Source organism: Schistocerca piceifrons, chromosome 8 (genome assembly GCF_021461385.2).
Source record: "Schistocerca piceifrons isolate TAMUIC-IGC-003096 chromosome 8, iqSchPice1.1, whole genome shotgun sequence".
Taxonomy (NCBI): domain Eukaryota; kingdom Metazoa; phylum Arthropoda; class Insecta; order Orthoptera; family Acrididae; genus Schistocerca; species Schistocerca piceifrons.
Genome location: NC_060145.1, coordinates 262,148,011 through 262,168,069, shown reverse-complemented (window position 1 = coordinate 262,168,069; position 20,059 = coordinate 262,148,011). Strand labels below are relative to the sequence as shown.

General features: G+C 42.8%; 1 protein-coding gene across 1 annotated transcript in view; it reads left to right on the top strand.

The window, feature by feature from the left end:
• The window catches only part of LOC124711166 (protein diaphanous), a 372,431-nt gene that overhangs the window by 164,625 nt on the left and 187,747 nt on the right, over positions 1–20,059 (top strand). The window lies entirely within an intron of this gene.

Here is a 20,059-nt window from a genome sequence, read left to right as displayed (position 1 = left end):
CAAGTGATTTACTTAAGCAAAATCTTTTTGCAATATCACTTGAAAATTGCCCAAAGACCGAAATTGCAGTTTTGAAATAAACAATTTCTACAGTCGACAACGAATATTATATCATTTAAAAAACTGGGAAATAATCTAGAAAAGCAATCGGCCTGGTGGGAAAAGTGGCATATGAGCCTAAACAATAAAAAAACGTGAGGTCCTTTAATATGCATAGCAAAAAAGCTATATTTCTGTTAACCGATAACTCCTAAAAATTTAAAGGTTGTCGATTGAATTATGTACCTAGAGATTAGAATTACAAACAACTTGACTTCGAATCATCACACAGGAAATGTTGTGGGAAGACGAATCAAAAACGCGTTTTATTCGCAGTGCACTTAGGAGATGCAACAGATCTATTAGAGAGACTGCCTACGTTACGCTTGTCCGTCTCTTTCTGGATTATCGGTGCGCGGTGTAGGTTCCTCATCAAGTCGGATTGACAGAGGACATCGAAAACGTTTAAAAGAAGTCAGCTATTTTGTATTACCATGAATAGGGAAGAGTGTGTCACGGATACGATAAGCGAGTTGTGGTGTCAATCATTAAAACAAAGGCGTTTCTCGTTGCGGCGAGATCTTTTCACGAAATTTCAATCTCCAGCGTTCGCTACTTACGTAGAGGTTCGCATGGAAAGAGCGTAGAGTCGCCTCCGTGGTTGAGTGGTCAGTGCGGCTGACTGCGATGTGGGTGACCCGAGTTCTATTCCCGGTACTGCCAGGGATTTTTTCCTTGGTGGGAGGGCTGGTACGGGGCGGGGTGCACTCAGCCTCGTGAGGTCAACTGACGAGTGGCTGAAACGATCAGTAGCGACTCCAAGGTCAAGAAGCCTGGTAACGACCGGGAGAGCAGTGTGCTGACCACATGCCCTTCCATATCGGACCCGATGACGGCATTGGGGCCAGGCGCTGTGGCCGAGCGGTTCTAGGCGCTTCAGTCTGGAACCGCTCGACCGCTACGGTCGCAGGTTCGAATCCTGCCTCGGGCATGGCTGTCTGTGGTGTCCTTAGGTTAGTTAGGTTTAGGTAGTTCGAAGTCTAGGGGACTGATGACCTCAGCTGTTAAGTCCCATAGTGCTCAGAGCCTTTTGAACCATTTTTGACACCATTGGTAGAGGATGACATGGCGGTCTGGGGCAGAACGTAGAACTTTATGTATCTTGTTGGAGAGTGGAGCAGTAGAGAAATTGAGAATGATTCTCCGAACCCTCTGCCGAGCACGTAAGTGTGAATTGCAGAGTAGTCCAGAAGATGTGTGGCAGGGAAGTAGGAAGCATTGGACATATCTCAATTCTGAGCTGTAAAACTGTGATCTCTAGACATGAAAAGGTAAAGTAATTCTGTATGACATCTGTCGTAATCACCTAGTGCAAATAATTTTCTGTCGCAAAGATTTCAGAGAGCAGTACGCGACCTTGCTGCCGCAGGCGCGCCACAGTTCTCACCGCTACACGGATGTAGCTTGAGCCACTGGCGACTGTTCCGTGTCCTGCGGCTTTACTGCCCTCCCCGGTTTGCTTGGAGAGCGTCCCCGCTTCCGGCGGCTACGCGCCGCGCGTGGGCGGAAGCGCGCCGAGCACTGTGCGTGAAGTTATTTCGAATCAGCGCCCTGTGACGACGCCTCGAGCGCTGAACCTGGTCCCGTCAGCAATGACGGTAAACAACGGCAGCTCGCAGTCACGGCTGCGAGGTATAAAAGGCCAACAGATTCCGCTTATACAGAACAGCCCGTGTAACGTCCTAGATAACAGAACGCAGCATGTCATTCTCAAGTCTTCCGAAGTAAGAGTGATTTCAGGTGTGCCGCAGGGTAGTGTCGTAGGACCGTTGCTATTCACAATATACATAAATGACCTTGTGGATGACATCGGAAGTTCACTGAGGCTTTTTGCGGATGATGCTGTGGTATATCGAGAGGTTGTAACAATGGAAAATTGTACAGAAATGCAGGAGGATCTGCAACGAATTGATGCATGGTGCAGGGAATGGCAATTGAATCTCAATGTAGACAAGCGTAATGTGCTGCGAATACATAGAAAGAAAGATCCTTTATCATTTAGCTACAATACAGCAGGTCAGCAACTGGAACCAGTTAATTCCGTGAATTATCTGGGAGTAGGTATTAGGAGTGATTTAAAGTGGAATGATCATATAAAGTTGATCGTCGGCAAAGCGGATGCCAGACTGAGATTCCTTGGAAGAATTCTAAGGAAATGCAATCCGAAAACAAAGGAAGTAGGTTACAGTACGCTTGTTCGCCCACTGCTTGAATACTGCTCAGCAGTGTGGTATCCGTACAAGATAGGATTGATTGAAGAGAGAGAGAGAGAAGATCCAACGGAGAGCCGCGCTCTTCGCTACAGGACCATTTAGTAATCGCGAAAGAGTTACGGAGATGATAGATAAACTCCAGTGGAAGGCTCTGCAAGAGAGACGCTCAGTTTCTTGGTACGGGCTTTTGTTGAAGTTTGGAGAACATATCTTCAACGAAGAGTCAAGCAGTATATTGCTCTCTCCTACGTATATCTCGCGTAGAGACCATGACGATAAAATCAGAGAGATTAGAGCCAACACAGAGGCATACTGACAATCTTTCTTTCCACGAACAATACGAGACTGGAATAGGAGGGAGAATCGATAGAGGTACTTAAGGTACCCTCCGCCACACACCGTCAGGTGGCTTGCGGAGTATGGATGTAGACGTAGATGTAGATCTTTGTTCATATGTGTCCAAACATCTTACGGGAGTACAGCTGTGTGACGTCTTCGAAAACGGCCGATATTTCGACAGGTTTTCGCCGTGTCATGTTCCAGATACAAATGCAACAAGAGAGCACTGTGCAAGGAAATTTAAACGGCATTACGGCTACCAAGCGCCATAATACGAAATATGAGAAAACACAACACACATTGTGAACAACTGGAACCACTCAACCAAAGACGACTAACGCCAGAATTTATCGATAGTGAATGTTATCAACGGGTGAGCAATTGGTATTAACTCTGCCCCCTTGTCGTTTGGCCAGGGAGAAAGCAGGACTCCAAACATAATTTTAAGCGAAAACCTCCTCTCTGTCTACAGGGTCTCGTGCTGACTTAATCTCAACTGCTCTCTTAATAACACCATCCCAATACCTTAAAATGCACTCCAGATTCTCTGGGTTGTTCGACTGTTGTAAGCGTGTGAGACACTTACCACTGTTCACCGCTCCTCCGCGATCCTGGCGCAACTGCAAGAGAAGTAGTAGACACCCTCTTTCCACAAACCAAGATCATCTTTTCCAGACCCCCAAAATGGTCCTAATCTTAGATGGTGGCCGAAAGCACAGTTCACACTGTTGCGCCGTAAAGTACGACCAGTCCTGTTGGAAACTCAACACGCAAAGCCAAAATGGCTTTAGACTTCAGTGTCACTTCGCTATTTTCATCACTCATTCGGTGCACGTCTGTCTCTTTCACTGTAACCATTCTGCCGAAAGGTGACTTCGCGATGGGCCACTTCTGCAGACAAACTTTCAGGGTTTGAGATGACGTGGATCCTATGAACCACGGTACGATGTATCCCTTCACGCTGGACCGGAGGTTGACAGCTATCAGCTTGAAGGTAAAAATTGGAGTGAGTTGGCTTCCTATAAATGGCATGTCCCAGCGTTCCATGAATTTATTCTTGTTTTCTACTGGCAATAAGTACGCGCGATTCTCTTCCTTTCTGGATTTCCTACTGTCCGTGACTGACGTCCGTAAAGTACTTTGCTCCAGATGCACATTCTTAGAAATTTATTTCTTAAGACGAGGGATGTGTTCCATAATAGTGGACTTCTTTTGACGATGAATGCTTTCATTGTATTTGTTAGTCTGCTTCTGTTGCCGTCCTTACTTTCTCGGATAAACGTTTTTCTGCTTAAGAGTTAGCGGAAATCATTCACTTCGTCTACTAAGCTACCCCAGTCACTGATGTTACATTTCTCGCTAATCTCCTTGCTGCTGCTCCTTAAGACTTTTGTGTTTCTTTCGTTTACTCTCAATCCATATTCAGTGTTTCCTCACTTTCATGCGGGACACCAGTGTCATCAACGAAATTCATCATTGATATCCTTTTACTCTGAATTTTAATTTCCTTTCGAATTTTTCTTTTATTTCCTCTATTGCTTCTTTGATACGCTGTTTGAACAGTGTGATTCAAATGGCTCTGAGCACTATGGGACTTAACATCTGAGGTCATCAGTCTCCTAGAACTTAGAACTACTTACACCTAACTAACCTAAGGACATCACACACATCCATGCCCGAGGCAGGATTCGAACCGGCGACCGTAGCGGTCGCGCGGTTCCAGACTGAAGCGCCTAGAACCGCTCGGCCACACCGGCCGGCTTTGAACAGTAGAGGAGAAAGACTCCATCTTTGCCTTATGTAATTTTTAATCGTACCAATTCCCTCTTGATCTTTCGTTGTTCAGTATGCAATAGTTTTCGAAAGGACAGCTATGATTCTTACATCTTAATTCTTCCATGTGCCATTATACACTATACTGAAGCAGCAACACTTTTTACTACGTTTATGGCCTCTTTGTATCGAGGTACAAAGGGGAAGATACAGTGTATATATAACCACAAACATCACCACTCATAAATATTATTTGTAAATTCTGAAGTGGATGAATGAAGTTTTTATTTTCAAACACGGGCACTAGCATACCAAATTATAATTATGACAAACAGAATTAGATAGAGTCAGGGAAAGCATGGAAAGCCAGGACGGGATTGAATGACCGCTGACTGCTCCAAAATGCGTGTCCAGTGTAAGAATATTGGCCTTACTTGCTTGGCCAGCTTTTACATTGTACCCTGCAGAGTCTGAGCGCGCGTGAAGTTAATCCAAGTCGGCATGAGAACATTCAGTAACAGGCCTGCCACAATCGGTTGAGTCCGGCCGGGAGTCTCCATATGCCTGTTCCAATCGTAATTTTCATTCCGACATTAGGCCCCGTGTTCGTGCGGCACTGTTTGTGGTTTTCATCTCTCCGGATCCTTTGAGTCCGCATAAATATTTCCCAGTGTTCGTGTTGACGTTGTTCGCCAAGTGTTTGTCTTCCAACGGCTGCGCAGAAAATCTACGTCAGCCGTAGCGGACGATATTCGCTCGTCGACAGGCGTGCCTGACTTGTTTACACGCGGCGGCGCGTTCGGCGGCGGAGCCGCAGCACTGAAAAGTTTATGGAAGCAGTGATTCTGTTGTTTCAGAAAGCTACTGGTTACAGAGGAGGCATTCACCCAGCCTTGTAATGAGGGGTCATCCGGCGAGCAGTACGCGCGTAGCGATAGGAATACTGTTGGTAGGGGCCCTACACTTTCAATAACATTCTCAGACCGTCATTATATTGACTGTGTGTTTATTGTCATTACTAGAAATATTGACGAGCGGTGTTCAAGTCTGATAAAAATACTCCCAGTATTATCAGTAAGTACTGAGCGTGTGAGGTCCAGATTGACGGTCTTACAATATTCGCCATTCAGACGTGGACAAAGCTTCATGAACCAGCTACTATGGGTTAAGGTGCAATGTTTATGTTCTCCGTTCGCCTTTATGCATATCACTTCTTAGATTCAGTTTTTCAAGGAGTCTTCTAAAACATGAAATTTTCATATGACTATGCAGGGGTAGTCGGTGTATTTACCACTTTAGGGTGGTCAATTGTGGATTTACTATGCCATTGCTGGGTGAATATAGTAGGCCTAATAGCTTATTGAATTACACAATAATGTAGTAAAAGGCTTGCACCAAAAGCGCATCACATAAATTTAGTGACTAGTAACAGGTGTGCGAAATACATGTTAGCGTCACCACATTGTAAAAAAAAAGTAAAAAAATAACATTCGCTTATTACTTGATTATATAGTTGCAGGACAGATACAATTACTTCACGGGTTTCAATTTGCAATTTGTGTTTATGATATTACAGCACTAAGCTTAAAGTATTCGAATGACCTGTCTATCGCCAGAAATCTCAGTTATAGCTAATCTCTTGTCGACTGCGATTGCCTCTCATATTAACGGATTATACTTCCCTATTTTATGACGTATCAACATTAATAATTTGTGGTTACATGCAGAACTTACCCGAAAATAGTTTGAAATCTTTGGTTATGATTTTAGTCAGTAAATTAACATACGATAAGTCGCTCCTTTTTCAGTCTATCTCGGACCCATTTCCCCTTTTTCGTTCCTTTCTGTTATTTATCAACTATAGCTGATATATTTGTGGCACACGCTTCCTTTTGGGTGTTCGATATCTTAACCTTGTAAAATCGCGTTGCCATCTTACAATATTATTGACGGTGCGAGAGTTCCTGCAATAAGTTGAAGATTTTTCAAATTATTATTGTCAATAAATGCTGAATGTGTGCAGGCCCCTTTAAGCTGCTATAAGATGTATCGTCTTGTGTGCAACCGAGTAGACTTTTCTATTTTTCTGTTCAATATTTCAAGAAATGACCCAGCACTCTTCATTGGGCGCTTCGAATGATGGCCTCAATTCAAATCAGATTAGCTGTGCCGCAAAATATTGTGCAGAGCGATAGAGCTGTCAGCATAAGTGGACACAAGAAAATATGAACGCCGCAAATAAGATTTTGCATCACCTGCGTATCTGCGAACGTGTTTGTCTTAAGGGGCGCTGGGAATCCAAGAATAAGCCTTAAGAAACTTTAAAAATGACTGTACTGTAAAATAATAGCAAAACAATAACCAAAATAAAATCTATTCGAAAGTGCACATTTCTGAAATCAAAATCCACTACAGTCAACATTCAGTACAGTGTTGCACCATCCCGTGCGTTGTAACATACAAGGTGCGCCGGAAGGATTCCACGACTGGTCTTATAAAATAACGGCATACAAGAGTTAAAAACAAAATACCTTGATTAGCCTTAAAGTAATCATCATTAGCTACAACATACTTCTGATATCGGTTGTAAAGCTGTTGGAAACTGTCAGAAAACTCTTCTTGTGGAAGCGCTCGAAGCACTGTTTTCACACATTCTTGGATATCCGCATCATTACAGGATGTGAGACCTAATGCTACCAGTAAGATCCAGAGACCGAGCGACAGTCAATTGCATGGTGTTTATCGTCTTCCCCGCCTCCCAAAAACAAATAGGCTGACAAAATCCAACATTAAGAGGATGGTGGTCACCTTTTTCGACGGCAAGGGGTTGATCTGTCAGGAATTTCTATCCGAGAAAATGCCATCTAACTATAAAAAGGGCATGGCTGAATTCCTTCTCCAACTTACCATAGCGAGCATGTATTTCATCTCGTGACCTCGTCGGCGATGGGACGTAAATCAATGTCTTCTTTCTTTTTTCTTTTCTTCATTTCCTCCATGGTTTGAGCACCCTACCGTTGTTATTTCTCTCAAAAGCGTAACGGCATTTAGATACTAAAGTTTCGCGGTGAAATGTTTGGAACGCGCAGCATGCTCACTCTTTATGACTTCCGGGTTGCAAACCTCCGTGGACTTGGGGATGTCGTGTAGATACTTCGTAAAAATCAGGAAAAAGAGTTAACCCTTTAAGTGACAAACAGTTTTTCCAGCATAACAATGAAATTAATGTGTATACTCGTCGGAAGGAGCAGTGAATAAACCTGTTCAGTTTATTACTGATTTGTAAATCTACCATAAAGTATGAGATAGTAAAAATTCATACTAACGATACACGAGAAAAACAATTCTGTGTGGTAATTCCAGGTGTTTACCAATAGTATATATATTTATCAATGTCACTTAAAGGGTTAAGAGCCCCGTGTGAGGCATAGATTTGAGTTTCAAACATACTATGTGTGAAGTCCATACCTGCAGGATTCGAACGTACGCGCGAGGATGGTACATGAAATTGCCAAGGAAATAGATTGGAAATATTAATATTAGTGAAAATGAGTGCTTAAAAAGGCGACTGAGTGAGCTGTCTGCATGGCCGAGTTGCCTTTAAAGTACGTATCCGGTTAATGTTTCTTTTCTTTTACTGTAATCGATCCAGCTTTGTAATTTTTGGCGCTGTAGCATAAGGATGTGGTAACAGTCGGCGTAGTGCGTAGCGCTTGCTGGCGGAAGGCGATCAGAATTGCAGACGCAGGTCCCGACCCGTCTTATTTACTGTGGGGCTCGTCAAGGTGGACAGCGAAATATGCAAACAGTACCCTGCAAGTGTCCCTCCGGCGTGGCCACCAGCATGCATACTTCTTCACTGTGCTTCCTGTCGTAGGTATGTTGTTTCAATAAGTGGCCTTGGTGGGCTAGTGGTAGAGCACTAAACTCCGATCCTGGAGGCCACCGGTAGGGTTGAGGATTTTTCCTCCAGTGTCTCGAGAACGGCCGCAGGTCCACTCAGCTGTCGGAATGTGTGCCGGGAATCTCTCCCGGGGTTAAAGGGTGGCCGGCACGAGGTACACCACCCCCCACCCCCACGCCCCGCCCCCCGCCCTCCTGGCGCCGCGGTCAACCCGATAATCCGGCCACGGGCTTGCACCACGGACTTAACATTTTTCTATCAAACGGAAATGTTAATTAACAAATACGGAATCATAATTTTTAATAAAAATAACAAGTTTTATCGTTAATTACTGGACATATGAAAAAATGTGCGGCTCGGTGGCTCACTGGTAGAAGTGCCAGATTACAGATCCAACGGTCTAGGTTTCGACCCCAGATCAGTTCTAAGGTTTTTATCTGTCAATTATCACTTTCACTTCTGGCAGTGTTTGTTTGAGTGAAAAATCGCGAGCTGCACCGTAGTTCGGAATCCACATTTAACTGCCAGTCCCCGTATAACTGGCTGAGTACGTCCGTTAAGAGGCGGGTGGAAGGCAACGGCGTATCACCTCCAACAGGACCATGCCCAGTAAAGCCCTGTGGTGTCCAAAACAATCTTTGGATTGGTGACTGCTTTACTTACTTTTTATGTGAAAGTAAATTATAATTTGATACAGAAATGCGAAATGTTGAGTCTCTAAAAACGACACATGCTTTTTAAATAAAATGATTTTGGGTATAATGTTATGAAACCCAAAACAGCTAAAGTGCCGACGTTTCGACTGTCTATGCAGGGGTCTTACTCCGGTACCGTGGCGGCTACTGAAATCACATTCTCTGATGCTGTTGAGCAATTCAAAGTAAAGATTGCTGTGGAGGGATGGCTGTACCACTCTGGCAGGAAATCTGTAGGCAATAGCGTATCGCCAGCTAGTACCCAGGGGTAGTGTTTTCCAGCAGTGAGATGTTGCCTCGCCGGCAGTTCTCTTGTGGCCGTTTGTTAACGCAGTTGAATCAGTGTCACGTGGAGCTACTGGTTCGCGAACAACACACGCGGTTCGATTGACTGGGATCGCTTGCAGCCAAGCCGTCACAAACTAGTAGCCGTTCTCCCTGTACATGCTGTTAGGGGGTGTAGTTATTTCGATACCCTCTCTTGCTTTTCGCTGCAACTTTTACGGCTCACGAGCAAGCACACGAGGATTTTTTTTTAAATTAATAGATTGGTCACAGTCCTGCTGGTGTTCAGCTAAAACTGACTTGTTCTGCCCCACTCGTACGTATCATTCATGATCCGACACGCGAGTGCCAATTGCTCTCCCGATTTCACCAGTGCACACATCGGCGCATTCAGATCGAAGTTCGTAGACGTCTGCTCTGTGGGTTACACCTACGAAATCCCTAGACATCAGCAGCTCTCCTATCTTGCGGCCGCATGTACTGAACGGACGCGGACAATATTCCATGCGAATGGGTATTGCAACAAGGACATACTAAGACTTAAAAGATACAGTGAAGGAAAAAGAAAAAGGAATAGAGGAACCTCTTCTTGTTGCCCGCGTTTCGTAGGCGAGAGGGGTCAGTGACCTTGTAGACAAGGTGCTGCGCCGGGGAGTAATTAACCTACAGGGGATAGGCAAAATAACGTGTGAACACCTGTACTTAATGGTTTACGTGGGAACAGTTTGTTAATAATGGGTTGTGGACCCCCATTTTCCCGTAATAGAACTGCGATTCTTCTTGTAATATTAGCATATAATGATAACATACTCTCAAGTGGAATGTTATGCCACTCTTCGATCAGAACCTCTTCTAACTCCTGTAGTGACGAGGGAGGAGGAAATCTGCTCCGGAGTCTGCGCCCCAATACCACCCACAAGGGTTCGATAATGTTCAAGTCCAGAGACTGTGCTGGCCAGGGAAGACACTGCAGTTCAGTTGCATTCTCCTCATACCACAATTGTACTGTCCTGGCTGTGTGAATGGGAGCATTATCGTCCTGAAATATAGCGCCATTATTGGGGAACATCATTTGGATCATGGAGTGCACCAGATCACCTAAAATGTTCACATATTCGTTGACTGTAACACGGCCTTTGAGAGTCATTATGGGACCAGCAGAATACCATGATATAGCTGCCCCCACCGTCACACTTCCATCTCCATGCTTAATCGTTAGAATCAAGCAATCAGGGGTCTAGGCTTCTTTTCGCGATTACCAGACGCAAACCCGCCCCGATGTTGGAAATAACGAAAACGTTGACTCGTCGGATCATATGACGTATTTCCAATGATCAGCCGTCCAGGATTTATGCTCCTGACACCATGTTTTACGCTTCTTTGGGTTGGTTGTCGTCTCTAATGGTTTCGGTATAGCAACTCGTCCATGAATCTGCGCTCTATGGAGTTCTCGGCGGACAGTGTCGATGCATACGGTGTCTCGAAGATGGCTATTGATCTCTGCAGTCACTTATTCCGCCGTAGTTCTGTGTTGTTTTGGCACAGTTGCTGTTAGCGTCCGACGATCTTTGTCATTTATTGTAGGCTGTCATAACTGTTGAAACATTTGCTCTTCAGTCATTCAGTAAGTTGGCTGCCTTGGTTACTGACGCTCCGGCTAATCGGGTCCCCACAATCTGCCCTCTTTGGAATTCTGTCGGGTCTTTCATTGCACGCCGATCTCGGCCTCTGAATGTAAATACGAAGTGTGCACTACTCGTAAACAACCTGCACTGATGCCTGTTCAATAATGAACACCCACAGTCCAGCGCAACACCTGCCTTACGTGCGTTGTTGACCGTCATACACAACCATCCCATCACTAGCCCTGTTCACATTATTCTGCCTATCCCCTGTTGGTGGTTTGATGAACCCTCAGCAAGGAACTTAAATGTGATTTGCAGAGTATCTATGTAGATGTATTCCAGAGCAACCGAAGGATCCGAACTCTACTGCGACGTCAAGCTCTGACACTCTTTCCAGAATGAATATTTCTCCTTGCAACAGAGTGTGCACTGAGCAGTTCTCGAACGTGCAAACCCTTAGGAGTCCGGTTAAATTAGGATCTTTAGAGGGTAAAGTTAGTAATAAGCTGGATTTTTACACTGCTCTTCCTTATATCTTTCTAAACAACATACTAAGTGTCCCCATCGATCATCTGGATCTTCGTCCGCCATATTGGAAAATTGAAGTAAAAAAAAATCCCCTTTTCGCATTTTTATGGAAAACAGTTGCATTTATGAGCAAAATACTTCAGTGCAAAATTAAAGAACACAAAATCGTCTACAAAAAAAGTCCTACGTGCTGTTTTCATAGGATTAACGCGTCAGCTTCAATACGATGTTTATAAATCTGTTCTGACCGTATAATGGCGGGAATTCCATTTGTGGATGTGGTTGTGAGTGTAATTGCGATAGAAAGCGCAGGGAATGACATATAATAAATATTTAATAAACATTTATTGACTAAGTGTTAATTGTTCTTTGATGATGAACAATGCATACATAGTGCTACGGTTCATAAGACTGGCTGGTCATCTTTCTGTAACTCGTCGTCCTGACCCTTTAGATTGTCAGGATCCTGGTCTGTAGTTACACCGCTTCCTTTAGCTGCAGGTGTTTCGGTACCTCCTTATTGCTGTGCAGATCTGGAGGAGGTGTTAAGGCAAGGTACACCTCGACAAAAGCTGGATATTTTGGAGCATTATAGAGCAACATTCCTACAACTGCTCTAAACTGTTCAAGGAAGAGGCTTCGAAAATTTGCAATCACTGTAACTAGCACACATTCCAAGATTTGCTAGCGTGTCAAAAAAATTTCTGGATTCATAATTTCTGTATAGAAACACGGACAACCCAAGTAGAAGAGGAGATGCGAAAGGTCGTAGTCTCATGGCTGAAATTATTTGATGTCCTATTTTGCCATGGATTCCTTTGCCCGTTCTTTTTAGTGTTACCTTTTCTAAAAACATAGTCAAAGACAGTGGAATCACAGTTTTTGCATCTGTCAAAAACTCGTCTCTTGGGGCATGTTCAGATATTTTGTAGAAGCTGCACCTAATGTCCTCTCGTATGAATGCAGCGCTGCCATAACAGTCCGAAGTCTGTCGTCTCAGTCACTTATTTCTTTGCTCATATCGTGTTTCCAGAACAAACAGTAGAGTGTTTTTCACGTGGGTTTGCCACTGTGATCTCTTCACCATATTTTTCCTTAAGTAAAGTCCTCATAGTTACCTAATTTGGAACATAACAAAAGCTTGTTCAATCAAGTCTTTAACTGAAAACTGACACTCGTCATTGTTTTCAATTATACGTGCGCGGAGTGGTCGCGCGGTTAGAGGCACCATGTTCAAATTGGTTCAAATGGCTCTGAGCACTATGCGACCCAACTTCTGAGGTCATCAGTCGCCTAGAACTTAGAACTAATTAAACCTAACTAACCTAAGGACATCACACACATCCATGCCCGAGGCAGGATTCGAACCTGCGACCGTAGCGGTCGCTCGGTTCCAGACTGTAGCGCCCAGAACCGCACGGCCACTCCGGCCGGCAGAGGCACCATGTCACTGATTGCGCGGTCCCTCCCGCCGGAGGTTCGAGTCCTCCCTCGTGCATGGGTGTGTGTGTTGTTCTTAGCATAAGTTAGTTGAAGTAGTGTGTAAGTCTAGTCAATTATCCTGAAGATTCTATTCATCAGTTGACCTACTTAACGCATGAGGAGGGCAACATGGCCGTTTATTTCCACCCGTGGGCCTCTTAAAAAGTCCAGCAAAACAATTGTAATGATATATACCCTCCATCTGCAGCTACCAGTTCAGTGATATTATGAAGACATTTGTTAACGCTCTTACTCCATTCATCCTTTCTCTTCTTATTTGCTGCAGTTATTGAATCTTTACAGGCTACATTTTCAACTTTTGCTAATTTCTGAATCTTTGTACTGGCTTCTTTTTCTTCTTTTGAAATATTACCTAGCTTATTTCTTCCATACAAAACAAACATTTGCCTTGAATAGCTAATTCTGCGGCAGACCTCAGTTTACCGTTGGCTGGTGAAATTGACAACTGGGTGTAACTCGTTCGAACAGGAAGTTCGACGTTCCTCATACTTCATGACAGTACTTTCTGTGGTATAACCGTTCCAGCAGTCAACGTGGAATTTAAAACCCAGTGAACTATTAAAAACTTAACATTTCGCGCCATCGCGTCTCGCACTGGCACTTAATCGATGTAGCAACCCCTTTATCCGAAACTGTACAAGTAGTTCCTTGAGCAAGTTGTCATCACAAATCAAACAGTTCTCATGATTCTCCATTATAAATATAATTATTTTCCATTTTCAACCATTTTACGCAGTAAATGTTCTACAGTGGAGCAACTGGAAAGCTCATTAACAGCCGTTACGATGTCTAGGCTTATCACCACACTGCATTCAATTTCTGCAAAATAGAGATAGAGGAAAAATCAACAGTGCAGATCGGAGCGAGACACTGTATGAGAACAACCCTTAAACACACAACCATCGAAAATCAGACAGACAAAAATCAGTTAATTTCATCTGGGAGACAGTCCGGAAAGGTTTTACAGGATGCAGGGAGGCGGTGTTTCGTAAGAAAATATCAACTACCAGGCTTTTGTGTCAAACCGTTAACCCTCTGAAAACACGAGAATATATTGTGGGTAATTTTGTGTTCTTTAATTTCATACGGAAGTATTTTGGTCACAAATGCAAGCGTTTTCAATAAAAATGCGAAAAGGTGACTTTTTGCCGCCATTTTCCAGAATGGCGTATGATGCTTCAGTCTGATCGGTGGGGACTTTTAGTATATTTTATAGGAAAGTGTGAGGAAGGTATGTGCAGAAATCCAGCTTATTACTAATTTTGCCTCTAAACTTCAAAATCTGGCCTAATTTGACTGGGCTATAACGCCCGCCTACTGTAAAAGATACACTGCCCGCAAAATGCGAAGATCCAAGTACGCGTTCCTGTTCAGTTGTAATGTGTCTCCAGTTCAGGTGTCTTTCTTGTCACAGATTCGACTGTTTATTGTAGGGCTGAAAAATATTTTGGGTCGCTTCATTTTTACTTCATGTATGCAATGCAAGACGACAAAAAAAAAACCAATGACTTCACTCAACTACAGATACGTAAGTGCCTCCGACATCTGCGAGACTATGAGTTGCTACAGACACATTAAGAAAGGTTAACAGTTATTTGATGCTTCGTGTTGTTAAACTCTCTTACCGAAAAAGCTCCGCCGCCGAACATACATACACTGACATTTGTTTTTATAAGTGACAAAATTTTGTATGTATTTTGGACTTACGTGACTGCATTCATAATTTAATGTCTGGCGGTATAAGCTAGCAGTCACTATATAATTCAAGTAACAAACGGTTTCAGGCACATATGCTGCATTCACATATTGAACACTGTATGGTGTTAGCACCATGTCAGCTGCAGTTGTAGTATGAGAGAAATAACTATTTTACCATTGAGGCCACGTTCGTTCAATTTTAATCGATGTGTTTAACCAGAAAGTAAGTCCTTGTTAATCAGCAGCGAATGGATTTTGATCTTCCCTCAGTATAGCTGTTAAAAATAGTACATTGACGTGCAACTATTAAAATTTCTACTTTATCAACGACTTTACGTCTCGTTAAAAATGAGCCTATTAGAAAGTTAACACTAACTTCGTTTCGACATGGGCCTGGGATCGCCTCACTTTTCGCTAGGAGACATTCAGAGCAATAAGTAACAGCAGAGCTAATTAGAAAGGGGATGCTGTGCAGTTTCGTTACGGATGAGGCAACATATCTCCAGTTACCTGTACACATTTGGGAACTTAACGGTTAAAGGCATTAGAAAGGGAGTACAGCTCCGAGTTGCAACACGGATGGGCATCCATTCCGTCGTTCTCTCGGAGGGGCTGCAGTTGAAATTATTCAGTTGCACGTCGGTGTAACCTCAGTATCATGGACTAGTATTATTAGCAATACAAAATAATAAAAACTTCTACATTTCTCTCTCTCTCTCTCTCTCTCTCTCTCTCTCTCTCTCTCTCTCTCCCTCCCCCTCCCCCTCCCCCTCCCCCTCCCCCTCCCCCTCCCTCCCTACCTCCCCCTACCTCTCCCCCTCTCCCTCCCCTCCTCATCGTAGCTCTCGGTGTATAGTTGTTGTTCATAAAGTCATTGACTTTTATTTTTATCTCGACCACTTTTGAGACTTTGGGCCCTCTCATACATCAGACCATATACTTACAGTTTACATTGTAGATTCATATAGTTTTACGTGGCAAAGACAGTGTATTGAGTATATAAATGGTTCATGTTACAATAACTTTTCTGCTGATAATAACTATAAAGAGGTAGAATTAGAAAAAGGAAGCAAGAGATTAAAGCGTGCCTGAGAATAACAACTCTGAGTCACCAGATCGTGAGGTCAATGATTGCTGTGATTAATAAAAGCAGAGCTAACAAGGGATAAGCCATTAGTTTATTTCTGAAATGGGAGAAATTTGTTCTTTTCCTGATTTTGTGGAACTGGCCATTCCATAATCGAATGCTTACAATACAGAATGACCTTGCAAAAACGCTTGGTGCATTTGCTATAGCTCTCCCCCCCCCCTTTGCAGCAAGCTTTGTGTTTTGCGTCTAATAACATCGCTACTGGCGGCATGTTAATTTCGAAACTTCCTTGCTTTCTTTACTCGTAGATTATAAAAAATTAAACGATAGCATAATGTGTTAATCTATTTTCTGCGGTTATATCACTGAAACCAAAAGTTTTCCTGCCGTTCCTCGTGTTGTAAGCGGTGAATGGCTAACGTGATTCGCTCTTTATCCGCGCCGCGCACTGTGTTTCATGTTACGGTATAATTTTTGAAAGCGGTTAGAATACATTGTTATTTTGTTGATACGGGAGTTGTTGCAGATGGGTGATTTTGATTCATCATGATGTATTTCGCATAGATTCATCACGATGTACTTCGCATATAGGGAATCTGCGTGCGACGACCAGTCCCACCACAGCTGTTACGCATGGCCTCCCCTCGGTTTCCGTTAGTATCCATTTCGCCATTTTCTTGTGCGTTCCTTTTTGTATATTTCTGTGCTTCTAGTTATTTTATCATAAGATTTACCCCTCTGCTGTCTTGTCATCGTAATTTTGCTAAAAACATATACGCGCTGTTCGTTTCAAAGGCCTACGGTGAGGTGATCATCGTGTATATGGAACGCGTCAGAAAATAGTATAGAATACATATTTATGCAATAATTAACGTGATTAGATGTAATATTGATATACGTCAGTACGTCCTGCTAAGAGATTCATCAACGGAGTTGAATCTTATCTCCCATTAAGAAGTCCTTGTCTAACTCATACCAACAACACTTTCTTAGCAGCTAAACTTTTTATGATTGCTGGCAAGGTATTAAAAATGTGACTTCATGAATAATGTTTTCCCCATATCTTCATGTAAATTATAATTAATCATTGTTTTCTACATATCTTTTAGTCTTTGATTTATTGTTTTGCGGCTCTCTTATCTTCATTCGGTTCAAAAGTTGCTTCCCGATATTTTATATTTTCTCTTCTACAGTAATGTGCCTAAAATTCCTGTTGGACATCTTTGTAAAAGTAACGGTACCTTAAGCCGTCCAGTAACACCCATATCACCAAATACCCATAGACTCTACTTGTCAGTATGCTTCGCCAAATACCTATAGCCTCTACTTTTCATTATGCTTCATAAGTTATGGCGTAGCTATACTTGTTTGTCAGTCTGCCCTATTGTTCATAACTAACTTGTATTGGATTGATTGATTACATGTGTACTAAATGATATATTTGTGGGAAGGTGTTCATACTACTTCCTACTGAATGAGCCTAATAAATCGATAACGCTGTTTTATTAATTCAGACCGCGCTGCCATAGTATAAATTTGTGCAAAAGAAAAATGACTCAAATGGCTCTGGGCACTATGGGACTTAACAGCTGAGGTGATCAGTCCCCTAGAACTTAGAACTACTTAAACCTAACTAACCTAAGGACATCACACACATCCATGCCCGAGGCAGGATTCGAACCTGCAACCGTAGCGGTCGCGCTGTTCCAGACTGAAGCGCCTAGAACCGCTCGGTCACTCCGGCCGGCTGTGCAAAAGAAAGTTTGTTTGAATTGATGTATTAATACAGTATTGCGCGGTATGTTCTACCATTTCAGAAACTTGAAATTAAGCGAAGCTTCGTGTCGTCCTAATCTCAAGAGTTCTAGTTCCTGTCTGTTTACTTCCTAGCGGGGTGTTATCGTGTATAATGGTTACCAGTGATTCACTAAGACTCTATGCTCCGATCTAACTTGTCTGAATTCCTTCCTTCCAGAAAGAAAGATAGCGAGTGCTGTTTGTTCCTTTTGCTACAAAAGAACGCCAGCTTTTTTTATGTGTAATCAGTGCAGTATATTCTGAAGGCATAATTCCCGTTGTGGTTGTGTGTGTCACACATGTCACAACAATAAGCCTCCGTTACAGGAAAATAAATAACACTAGTTGTTGTGCACAAGGCATTACTCCTATTTATAAAAGAATTAAACCGCCCACAACTGCAGATGTGTCCACATAATTCACTCATTCTTGCAAGAAACTGTAGCGACGTGCGGTAGTCTTATGATAGAGTAAATTCCAGAGTTATCTTTCATATCATTTGCTGCCAGACGGGACAAACTGGTATTCTGAAACCTTCATAGGCCATTTATTGTTGGGCACAGGCTCTACACATTTCCCAGTGTTTTTGAGAAATCTCATTACTTTTATATGTCTTTTTTTTTTTTTTTTAGAATCAACGAGCGACATTATACATTTGAAATTTTTCTTTTATTTATGAAGAAAGATTTAGTTATATTAAAAATGTCGCTGTAGTGGTGAATTCAGACGATAACTACTGCAATTATTGAATTGCTTGTATTATGATTTGGCATCTAGTGGGAATCGACATTAGTATAAATGGGAGAAAATTGTGTGTGTGATACATTGCTCTCAATTGGGTCGATAATGTATCCCGTTAACTAAACGAATGGATGTCGTTAACTGTACCCAGTTAGATGCCTGCCATTCTGTGAAGAGAATATGGCAAATTGAAATTACCGAAATTATACCCGTCCTTGTGGACACTCCTTACCATTTACCTCATCAAGGTAATTAAGGTAAATCCGAGCCACATAATTCTCAGAATGTGCACGCCTTGTTAGCAGCACAGAAGGATACCCTACTTCATTGGCTTACCCGTTTCCTAGCCATATTCCCAAAGCACATTCTGCTGTGCCTCTCTCAGAAGCCGGTCGTCGCCCTCACCCCCTTCCCCTTCCCCCTCCCCCTCCTCCTCACTTGGAACTGACGATTAACAAAATGCGGACTTCGAGGCAGCCTGCCGTGTCGAAACACAGGACTTACTCCTCCGATTTGCTGCCGAGACGCGTGATAGCTTCTACGTCAAGTAGTATTAGTTTCAGAAAATGTTGATTGCGTTTCTATTTGTTTACACTGCGTCACGTTACTGGCGGGGGGCAGCAACAAACACATTATATTTAATAACAGAAATTATTGTAGCCAAGCGCTCTCGTAGTTTTTCGATGGATAAATCGGTTTAGATTGATAACTTATTTTCAAGTGACCTAAAGCTACATCTACAGGTGTGGTTACTACCGAACTAGTGATTTAATAAGTCATGGTTGCAGAGTAGTGACATGAGTTATCGCCAGAAGAATGACAAACTCGAACAAGATCAGTTTATGCTTCACAACAATGTATTATTCAATTTGTACATTGAGCAAGCTGTGACGGAAACCACGGAGAAGTTTTAAAGGGAGGGAAGTCCGGAGGGAAGAAACAAAAACTATTTTTGCCGATAAGTTTGTATCCATGACATAATATCTAAATTGTTAAGGCTTCATTGGCCACTTGTTGACAAACTGCCTGTTGGCTTCCGTTCTGGATTTCTCGGACGACTTTTTTTTTTTCCACCTCTAGCAGTGGAGGGTGAAGCTTTGACTATACCAGTCACTCGTGCTGGCAACACAAGAAAAATCGTCAAACAAACGTCGGCTGAAAACCCCGAGGCAGAAATCAACAGGCAATTTGTCGACATAAGATCAGATGAACGGAATGGGTAGTATCTTGAAAATAGTTTAGAAGAATATCAACAGATACAAAACAAGGCTAACGGAATGTAGATAAATTACATTAGGCTGTACTGAGCTAAGTAGATTAGGAAATTAGACATTAAAAATATAATCGAGTTGGCTTAAGTTGATTCCCGAGAGTTGTAGTGTGCTTGGTGCATCAGCTTCGCTCACCCACCTCAACCGATCACATGCTGTGATTTTGTAAATGTCTCTATTACAACGCCCGTGTTGTCACAGCTTCAATAACGTCTACTGTTTTCGCCTGCAGCTGCTTGGGCTTCGCGCTTCAAAGCTGTGCAACAGTGCTGTAAGCTGCTAGGGATCATCCTACTCGACAATAGCAGATGTGTTTGGGACTGACAGTGTCAGAAGTAAAGAGGATATCATACACAGTGTATTGAGCATATGGGAGTTGCTTCATTTGGATGTCAGACACAATTGAAATCAGCAAAAATCAGCAAAATTCACAGTTTCGCGTTTCTGGTGTAATGAAGATCTTCATGCATAACCGAAAGCTCAGTTGATGAAACTATG